The sequence below is a fragment of the Capsicum annuum genome, chromosome 3 (genome assembly GCF_002878395.1).
Source record: "Capsicum annuum cultivar UCD-10X-F1 chromosome 3, UCD10Xv1.1, whole genome shotgun sequence".
Lineage (NCBI taxonomy): Eukaryota > Viridiplantae > Streptophyta > Magnoliopsida > Solanales > Solanaceae > Capsicum > Capsicum annuum.
The window spans coordinates 231,950,584-231,962,063 of NC_061113.1; positions in this window are offsets into that span (position 1 = coordinate 231,950,584).

Below are 11,480 nucleotides of genomic sequence, written 5' to 3' on the forward strand. Positions count from 1 at the left end.
TTGAAATTTAGAATTGACCATGTTTTCGTAGCAAATTTTGATTCCACATTTTATTTATTCATACAAATATTGTGCATGATTACCAGATAGATAAGTGCGTTTTGGGCCTTCATGGTTCGGGATGTCCGTCACGGCCAGGCCCTATTCGGGTCGTGACAAACTTGGTATCAGAGCACGGTTTATGGTCCCAGGGTGTCTGCGAAATCACGTCGGGTAGAGTTTTGTTTATGGGTGTGTAGCGCGCCACACTTATAAGCAAAAGGCTACTAGGTGTTTAGGAAATATTTCCCCTCTTTGTGTTTTAGTTCGTGCTTCGGAGTCTAATCTATCCTCTAATTAATGATCTATTGCTTTTCAGAAACCAGTTATGCCTCCCCGCCGCACCAATGTGAATGCTCAGGATGATGAAGTCCGTCCTACCCATGGGATTTGTACCCGTAACAAAGCTCATACCCCAGAAACTGTTCCTATTTCGAGAGTACCTCCTATACCGACCAGTCCTCCCAGAGCTCCTCGGATGGGGGCCAATTGCACCCAGTGTCATGAAGGAGATGTATCCAATACTGAGTTCAAACAGTCCATTCACATGCTTGCACAGCTAGTAGTTGCACAGACTTAGAGGTCGGAAGATACTGGGTCTGCGTCTGTTACATCCGAAGTCACTAGAGTGGGCCAGTTCATGAGGATAAACCCGCCCAAGTTCTCTGGCGCTAAGGTAGAAGAGGACCCGTAGGAATTAGTGGATGAATGGAGAAGATTTTCAAAGTAATGCATGCTTATCATGTGGAAGGAGTTGAGCTAGCAGGATATCAGCTAAAGGATGCAGCGAACCAATGGTACAACGAGTGGGAAGATGCAAAGGGAGACAATACTGAGCCCACAGTTTGGGACAAATTTGTGGAAGCTTTTCTTAACCGATTCTTTCCTTTGGAGCTGAGAGAAGCTAAAGCAGAGGAGTTCATGAACCTTAAGCAGGGTAAGATGAGTGTTTAGGAGTATACTTTAAAGTTTAATTAACTGGCCCGTTATGCTCTTGAGATGACGAGTAGTATGAGGTCTCGAATGAGGAAGTTTGCTTTCGGCCTTTCAGATGATTTGGTGCTTGAGTGTCAGGAAGCTATGCTGAACAGGGAATTGGACTTTGCTAGGCTGACAGTCCACATGCAGCGGGTTGAGGAGAAGAAGAAGAAGATAGCCGAGTCTAAGGAAAGGGACAGGCAGACAAAGAGGGCCAGAATGTTAGACCAGAGTCACAGTCAGCAGCAGAGCGGTAATTGGGGCAGCAAATGGCAAAAGAAAAAGAATTGGGGTAATGCACAGTCGGCAATTAGTGCTCCAGTGTCCAGACCCGCAGCTGAGCAACGCACCCAGAATTTTCAGTCTAGTCAAGGGCGGAAGATGCAGGGTACACAGTTGCAGGGAAGTGTAGCTCAGACCTCTCGGTCTTATCCGCCCTGTATGAGATGCGAGAGGAATCATCCAGGGAGATGCGGGAGGAATCATCCAGGAAAACATTTTCCATCACACCAAACACACCCTCAATGTAAAATGTAATATTTATGGTTAATGTGAAAATTTATTTCTTGAACAGTCTTGGATGTTTTAACTCTTTTATCAATTTGATATACCACTTTGGATCATGAGGATTGGAAAAAATTTGTAGACTATTGCCATAAGCTGAATTGAATTTCTACCATAGTTGAACTTTCTACCATAGGGTCCAGGACTCCGCCCTCCACATGGACCCGGAACCACATCGAGGCCCCAGGTCCAGGACCCCCCGTCCCCCGTCTAGACCCAGGATCGCGCCTAGGTCCGAATCCCCCGTCCCCCACCTAGACTCGGGACCGCGCCCTGGCCCAGGACTTCTCCTCCCATCCTAGACTTTGGATCGTGCCCAAGCCCAGGACTCCGTCCACCTCTTAGGCCTAGGACCCCGCCCCGCCTGGACTCGGGACTGTGTCCAGGCCCAGGACCTCCCATCCCCGCCCCTCACCTGGACCAAGGACCGCGTCGCCCAGGACTATACCCCCGGCTTGGACCCGAGTCACCCTTCTCTTGGACTGTAAGGACCCCACCCCCGCCTAGACTCGAGACTGCGCCCAGTCCCAAGACCCCGTCCCTACCCCTCACCTGGACTCGGGTTACCGCACAGGCCCAGGACCCCTGCCCCCCATCCTCGACTCGGGATTGTGCCTAAGCCCGGAGCCCACCCATCTCAGGCTTCGCCCGAGCCCGGAACACTTTCCAGCCCAGGACCAGGACTCCTCGGCCCTCACAATGGACCCAAGAATGCAAGGACCCCGTGCACCTCTATTGAATCTGGGGAGCCACATAGGCCCAAGACCCCATCCTAAACTCAGGAACGCGCCCGAGACTTCACCCGAGCTCGGGACCACCCGCCTACCGCCACCTCCAGGCCCACAAGACTAGACCCCCTATCGCCTGGACCCAAGACCCACAAGGACCCCGTCCTCGCACAATCCAAGAACCCTTCCCATTCGGAGAGCCTTACAAGCCCAGGATCGGGGTTCGTGCCCAGGCCCAAGACCCCATCCCCTGTCCTAATCTCGGGACCGCCCCTTCTCTTTTCCTCTTCCCAGGCTCCGACCAAGCCTGGGACACCCCCTTCTCATCCCAGGCTCCGCCCGAGCACAGGAAACCCCCACTCCCCATCCCAGGATCCACCATCCACCCGAGCCTGGAACACCCAAACAATCCCCTTCCAAGCATTGCCCGAGCACGGAACACCCTCCGCCCCATCCCAGGCTAAGACCTGGACACCTCTTACCCTTTTCCCCTAATTTAAGGCTTCGTACAATCTCGGGACCTCCCCACCCACCCCAAGCTCCGCCCGAGATCGGGACCGACCCCCACGCGTTGGAGACTCCGCCCGATCCCAAAATTGCCTCCCACCGCATCCTAAGAACACCAACCCGCCCCGTTCTTGCTAAGCCCAAGCCCGGGACACATCCCACCTCTCCCCCCACCCAGGCTTCGCATAATTTTGGGATCGCCCCTACCCACCCCAGGCTCCGGCCAAGCCCGGAGACCACCCTCCACTATGTCCGAGGCTTCGCCCGATTCCAGAATTGCTCTCCACCATATCCCAGGCTTCGCTCGAGTCCAAGACAACCCCCTTCCCCCCGGTCCCAGGCTCCGACCGATCCCGGGACCACCCAACCCATCCCAAGGCCCGTCCGAGCCCAGGACTGCCCCTACCACATCCCAGGCTCTGCCCAAGCCCAGAATCACCCCCACTCAGCCCAGGCTCCGCCCGAGCCCAGGACCGCCCCAACCCCTTCCTAGGCTCCGACTGAGCCCAGGACCACCCCCACCCTTTCCCAGGCTCCTATTGAGTCTGAGATAGTCCCCCTACCCTTTCCAGGCTCCAACTAAACCCGAGACCATCCCCTACCTCATCCCAAGCTCAGTTCGAGCTTGGGATTGCCCCCATCTGCTGTTCCAAACTTTGTTCGAGCCTGGGATGGGCCCTCGCTTGCCATCCCAGGCTTCTATAACACCCCGATTACCTAAATCAGAATGCTACACGGTGCTAACAATCCTAAAGGACCACTATCTAACCCATGACTGATATCTGTAACTAAGCCTGTAAAACATACTGTAAAAATATACAGAAACATGAACTGAAAGGCCATAAGGTTCAAAACTGAATCATAAACAATAGAATAACACTTGAAGTGGGTTATATCAATACCCAAAACTAAAATAAATGTCTAATCATACTAGTCTGAATTCTAGTCTGAAAGCCTCTATTGTCTGAATAATCTTAATAAGGAGTTGATGGGACATGTCCCTAACTAACTCCAAAACTAAACTAAAATATTAAACTGATAACATCCTCGAGTGATGAGGACTCACTGCAAAATCTGACCGCTAATTGTGGGAAATAACTGACATTTTGGAACTGGATCTGGAGCTCCTGAACCTATAGTATAGGAAACCATAGCATAAATGCGTCAGTACGTGGGAATGTACTGAGTATACAAGTAAGGTAGGCTAAATGCATGAACAATACTATTGACTGACTAACATGAACGTAAGAATGTATGTATAAATACGTAACTGAAACTGTGTTCGTGATAACATGATTACTGAGTTTGAATACTGATAACCTGAGTTACTGATAACAGATATAACTGATACTAAGCTACTGTATCTGAAAGTCTATATTCTGATGAAACTAGCTGAGTTTTGTTTTATACTGAGTTGACTGTATCTGACAGTCATGAATCTGAAGAATTATATGAGTTCCAATACATGAGACTGAAACTGTAACTGTGAAAAGTAGTTATCTAATCGAAATGTCCCATATGTGCTATCATAGCTAAGTTGGGGTCCAATCTGTAACCCCAATTGGAAAGGTGTCAGTATCGTGCCACGGGTAAAAACAAACTATAAGAGACCCTCAATCTGGTAGTATCCCCATATGAGAATGGTAGGACCCTTTTTTTGATAGTGTTGTTCCACTTCATCAACCCTCAATCTGGCAGTGTTGATGTCTCAACCTATGCTGGCTACATAGTTCTGGAACGCAAGGATTGCTTCTAGGAATCATACCCTCAATCTGGCAGTGTGTGTTCCCATCCTTGGGTTCACTCGGTGCTAACTCCTACTCTCAACTAATAGACACTAAACATGATTTACTGAACTGGACTGAATATGTGAAGTTTCGTTGACTGATAGAATACTACTGAGGTTACTAAATTGATGAGATTACTGAGATTACTGAGTTTTCCTGAGTCATGAGACTGACTGAATTCTACTAAACATGGCTTGAACGAGAATATCGTGAAAACATGACATGACTCTAGGCACATAGCTAAATTGTCAGGTACAAGTACACCCAGGGACTAGATGGAAAGAAACTGACAAGACTTGATACTTCTTAAACACATGAACAATATCAACAATCCATAATATAGAAATTGGGGGAGTTCATAAAGTACTTGGTTATCATAGTTCTTGTATATAACTAGGAATGCATATAAACATATCACAAGTTCATATTCTAATATCATGGGCATTCCAACAACATATAAATAGCACAACAATATCATGGGAGTCATCTAACCATTAGAGGATATCATGCGTTTATCATTTAAGTCACATTCAAGCTAAATTGCATGGTTTCTAGTCTTTTAAGCATTTCATCAAACACCTTTCATGCACAAACTAAGGCATAGGTATGATTTTCAATTTAATACTTCAATCTCCATGAATCAACAAAATTCCATCAATTACAACCCATACAATAACATGGTTTCATGAACAACACATAAAGATTTCACCTTGGGAATCATTCAACATCATCAACATGATTATAAGCAACCCACAACATAAAGACACAATATATAATTTAAAAGAAGGTTCTTGAACTCCATGGATGAAAATGATCCATGAATGAGCACATTGCATACCTCAATTCTTGATTTAATAAAGATTTACGGAGAGATTCTTGACTTTGAGCTTGAATTTAGATCCCCTATTAAAACCTTAAGTTTGTTCTTGAAAGAAAATTGAGAGAAACAAAATATTTTGGATTCAAAAGGGTCAAATCCCATGTTTATGAGTATATATAGGAGTGGAAAAATAACCAAAATACCCCTGAAAACACAGAGGTGTAATGCTAAAAACTGGGAACCAAGGCTATAGCCTAGGCGGCCCCCTACTATTCCCGTGAAAGTACTTGGGCAGTGTCCCTCTGTATCCTTGAGCTACTGTTTCTGAAATCCAAACATGCCCTTACGCTACTAAAAAAATTCCGAAACTCACCCTGGATGTACTAAGACTTTGCCCCATCATAGCGTAACTTGAAAATCAGAGAACGGAGGTCAGAAAGGTCATCGAATAATTCCTCGAAGTTTGGAGGCTTAAAATGAGACTAAGTGTTAAACACAGCTAAAATTTTCTAAGTGTTGGAGCTTTTAAAGAGCTGATTTTTTACACATAAATTTACGGGGTCTTACAATATCTCCCCCTTGGAAACATTTGTCTTTGAATGAAGCTGACTGTAAGGGGAAAAGATCAACTGGAGTAGGTACAAGACATACACTACTGAAACATGACGACATGACTTACATGACAACTACGTTAAATATATCTAAACACACTGAACATGCATATCTGATGCATTACTGATAGGATGAACTCATACATATATGATACATGAATAACTGACTCATGAATGCATAATTGATGCATGATTATGTGACTGAACTGATACATGAATGCATGACTGAATGTAATGGTACTTAGTACCAAGTTATATGGAATTCTGAACATAAAATTTATGCCAAGTTTGTAACTGAAATCTAAACATAAAACTGATTAAGCTTAAGGAGAATTGTTACCTTGAGCTGAGTTTGGGTTTATGGAGAAGAGGTGAGGGTACTTGGTTCGCATGTCTTCTTCTACTTCCTAAGTATCTCCCCCAACGGATTGATTCCGCAAAAGAACTTTGACTAAAGGGACGTCTTTGTTCCTCAGTCTACGAATCTGATAGTCTAGGATTTTGACTGGAATCTCTTCATAAGAAAGGCTGTTCTGAACATCTACGCTCTGAATAGGGACTACTATTAATGGGTCACCTATGCACTTCTTGAGCAAAGAGACATGGAAAACTGGATGAACTGAATCTAGATCTGAAGGCAACTCGAGCTCATAAGCTACTTTTCCAAAGTGATTGAGAATTTTAAAGGGACCGACATATCGGGGACTGAGCTTTCCCTTCTTGCCGAACTCTTCACTCCTTTCATATAAGAGATCTTGAGATAGGCAAAGTCACCAATTTTGAACTCAAGATCTTTTCTATGAACATCTGCATAAGACTTCTGTCAGCTCTGAGCAACCCGAAGTCTCTCTCTGATCAGCTGAACCTTTTCTAAGGCATCGAATACTAAGTCAGGACCTATGACTGAGGTTTTACTAACTTCAAACCAACCGACTAGAGATCTGCATCTCCTACCGTAGAGAGCTTCGAATGGAGCCATCTGAATACTGGAATGATAGCTGTTGTTGTATGCAAACTTAATCAGAGGCAAGTGATTATCCCAACTTCCCTTGAATTAGTTACACACGCTCATAATATATCTTCTAAGATATTAATGGTCCTTTCTGCTTGACCATCTGTCTGAGGATGAAAGGCTGTACTGAGATAAACTTGGGTACCAAGACCCTTTTGGAATGCTTTCCAAAAGTGAGAGATGAATTGGGTACCTCTGTTTGAGATGATAGATAACGAAACATCGTGCAATCTGACCAACTCTCTGATATAGAGTTTGGCATAATCCTTGGCTAAATAGGAGGTATGGATTGGAAGAAAATGAGCTAATTTGGTTATCTTGTCTACACTGACCCAAACTAAATCTTGCTGACGACGAGTACGAGGAAAACCCATCAAGAAGTCCATGTTTACTTCTTCCCATTTCCAGTTGGGAATAATAAACTCTTGCATGGAACCATTAGGTTTCTGGTGCTCTATCTTAACTTGCTGATATGTAGAGCACTTAGCTACAAACTCTGCAACATCCCTCTTTATCCCACTCCACCAATAGATCTCCCACAAGTCGCGGTACATCTTAGTGGCCCCTGGATGAATAGAGTAGCGCGCACCATGCGTTTCTGCAAGAATTCACTGCCTTAAGTCATCTACAGCTGACACACAGAGACGACCCTGAAAACATAGAACACCATCTCCCCCTTGGAAGAAAACTTCTACTTCCTGATCTCTGACTGACTTCTTCAACTTGAAAAGGCTGGGATCTCTATATTGATTTTCTTTCACCTTAGAAACTAAAGATGATTTTGAATTGTTCTGAACACATATACTACTCTCTGAAGAATCGACTAAGCGGATACCTAGTCTGGCAAGCTGATGAACTTCCTGAACTAACGTCTTCTTACTGTCTTCAACATGAGAAACACTACCCATAAACAGTCTACTAAGAGCGTCAACCACTACATTGGCTTTGTCCAAATGAAAAGGGACACTCATGTCGTAATCTTCCAAGATCTCTAACCACCTTCTCTGACGGAGGTTGAGGTCTTTCTGAGAGAATACTTGCTTAAGACTCTTATGATCTGTGAAGACATCCACATGAACTCCGTATAGGTAATGCCTCTAAATCTTTAAGGAAAAAACTACGACTGCTAACTCAAGATCCTGAGTAGGATAATTCTTCTCATGGGTCTTAAGCTGTCTGGAGAAGTAGGCTATGACCTTACCATAATATATAAGGACACAACCTAAACCTACTTTAGATGCATCACAGTACACAACAAAACCACCTGAACCATCTGGAAGGGCTAAGACTAGATCTGAGGTAAGTCGAGTCTTCAACTCTTGAAAACTTTACTCACATGAATTTGACCACTGAAACTTGACTTTCTTCTGAGTCAATCTGTATATAGGGGATGCGATAGAAGAAAATCCCTCAACAAACCATCTGTAATAGCCAACCAAACTCAAGAAATTCCTGATGTCTGATGGAGAGATAAAGCAAGGTCAGTTTCTTACGACTTTAGTCTTTTGAGGATCAACTCTAATGCCATCATCGAGACTGCCCCCCATCTACCCCAGGCTGTTCTTAAGACCGAGATCTCTCCCCTCCCACCCCAAGCTACGTTCGGGCCTGGGATCGCTCTCTCTGCGTTCCAAGCTTCGCCCGAGCATGGAACCTTTCTTTATCCATCCCAGGTTCCGCCCGAGCCCAGGACTGTACCTACCCTATGCTCGTACCTACCCCTACCTAAGCTCCTCCCTAGACCAAGACTGCCCCCACCTTGTTCGAGCTTAAAACCCACCCATCCCATGCCCGCTAGAGCCCAGGACCACGCCCCACCCATCCCAGGTTTTGCCTGAGCCCGAGACTGTCCCCTCTGCATCTCAGCTCTACTTGAGCTTGAAACCACCCCCCACCTATCCTAGGTTTTACCCAAGCTTGAGATATCCCCCATCTTATGCCCGAACCCACCCCCTCTCAGGATCTGCTCGAGCCTGAGACCGCCCTCACCCTGTCCGAGCCCAGACCCCACCCGTCCCAGGTAGCTAATTAGAAGGATGTAACAGGATAAAAGAAAAGATAAGGGAAATCCTTTTACATCTTTCTGATTGACTGCTTTGAGATTTCCTTATCTCTTTGTTATCCCTTTGATGTAGACTAATATGTTGGTGATTTTTAATAAAGCAACTTTTTATTATTTGTGTTTTCCAGTAACTTTGTCCATTCTAAAGATGGAAGATTCTTTTTGGTCGTTGGGTCCCCCACTATGTGATTAATCAAGAATAATTCCGACTCTTTGAGTCTCTGTATAAGGGACTAATTATTCTGATTTTTAATAACCTCAATTAGAATTAATCATAGAATGGGTCCAAGTAAGACTGTGCTAAACTATATGGCTTTAGCGTATCACCATTGTCATCGCTTTGCGATGAAGCTTCATCTAATAATTTCATGATAACTGCTTTATCCGAGTCACTATCAATTTCTGACACGGCCTTTTGTAGCCTCTTCTTTAATTCATTCTTTAAGGGTGATTTCTTGGTCTAAGTATTCAGGGGCCATTTTAATGAATCCTTTGGAGAAGGAGACCATCCTTTGAAAAAGACCACCTTGGACAAGTATTTGATCCAAAGTCTAACTGCTAATATGAGAAATTCTTTTTTGAATAAAATATTTACACAATTTAATGTGTTCTAGTAAAGTAGAAATATCTTGATTAATTTAAAATTGACGGAATTTTCTAAAAATGCCTTTGGCAAAACATTTTGATTACCTTCAAAATAATTCCACCATTTGTAGAAACATCTTGGGATAACAGACTTTGCTAATTCAGGACTATACTTTACAAACCATGTATGTGTAGTAGGTCGCAAGTATAGAAAATTAAACCATGCAAATTTATAATCGAGCTAGTTAAAAGTTTGAGGTCTATATTCTTTTGAAAGATTAATAGGCATATGCAAATGGTCTACTTGCCATTCAAACGGGGTTAAAATTTTCTAAATAGTAAATTTGGAATATGCAATGCTATCAGGATTTTTTTTATCACTCAATTTATGCTGTAATTCAATAGAGGAGGTGTCACTATGATGAGCTTGTAGTATTTCCTGGTTTTGAATGGAGTGTCAGTCTCTATATAATTCTGATTGTTGTACAAAGGTTGCTCCAGATATTTAATTTCGCACTTCTCATACTCCTTATCGAGAGCTAGGATTAGAGATACTTGCAATAAAACATTTATAAAGTTTTGTTTAACCTTTGGGGTCATTGTTGCTGAGAGTGCAACTGCTGTTGCAAATCTTTTAGGAGCTTTCATGGTGTAACTTTCTTTAGTTTGTACTGAGGAGAATCTAGGTTTTCCAGAAGGAGAATATGAACATGGTTCAAATTCTTTAACTAACGGTTTCTTCATTACTAAAAGGTTTGAATAAGATGATCTTGGTAAAAGCTGGGAAAGAGTTTATAGCTAAGGCAGGGTTCATAGGTGGCAATTGGGCCAAAACCAAAAATTTGTTGTGGTCATTCAGTGGTGGCCAAATGTTGAAAGGATTAGCAGATGTAATTTTATTTACTTCTCCTTTTTCGTTGAAGGGATCGTTGTTTGGCCTAACTCCTGCTGGCTTCATGTTTTTCCCTGCAAAAACTAATAAGTTAGAAAGTCAGGAAGAGAGTTATTTTCTCCCTTCAGGAATTCAACTTAAAAATCAAAGCTAGATAAGGCTTTCCATCTAGCAAATATTTGTTTAGAAACTAAATTTTTAACATCCTTTTGTAAGATGTCTTTGGAAGATTTACAATCTACACTAAGAAAGAATTCTTTGTTAATCAAATTATCTTGAAATTTAATAATCCATAAAACTATAGAGAGGACTTCTTTCTTCACAGTACTATAGTTTTTCTGGGTAGAGTTCCAGACTCCAGAGGCATAACGAACTAATTGTTCTTCAGATTCAGGGGATTTTCTTTTCTTAAGAATTCCTCTATAATCGTTGTCAGAAGCATCAGTCTCTACTATCATAGATAAGCTTGGATTGGGGATTCCAAGGCAGGGTAAATGTTTGACCATTTCTATAGCCCTGTTCTTCTCTCCAAGGAAGAAGATTCTTTTTCAACCTATCGTAGAGAGGTTTACAAATTTGTCTTACCTTGGGGATAAAATTTGCAACATAGTTAAGGCTTCCTAAAAGCCTTTGAAATTGAGTTTTTTCTGTGATGACATCAGGTAATTTCTCTGATAACTCAATGGCTTTGAAAATTGGTTTATAAGAACCTTGATACCAGTCATGTCCAAGAAATTTGATTTTTGTTTAAAAAAGCTTTATTTTCTTAGAACTAACAACAAGGCCATTGTGCTTGACTATTTTGAAAAAAATATTTAAATGTTCAAAATGAGAATCAATGTCCTCGGAGAAGATTTAAACATCATAAATATAAACAATTGAAATATGGATAATA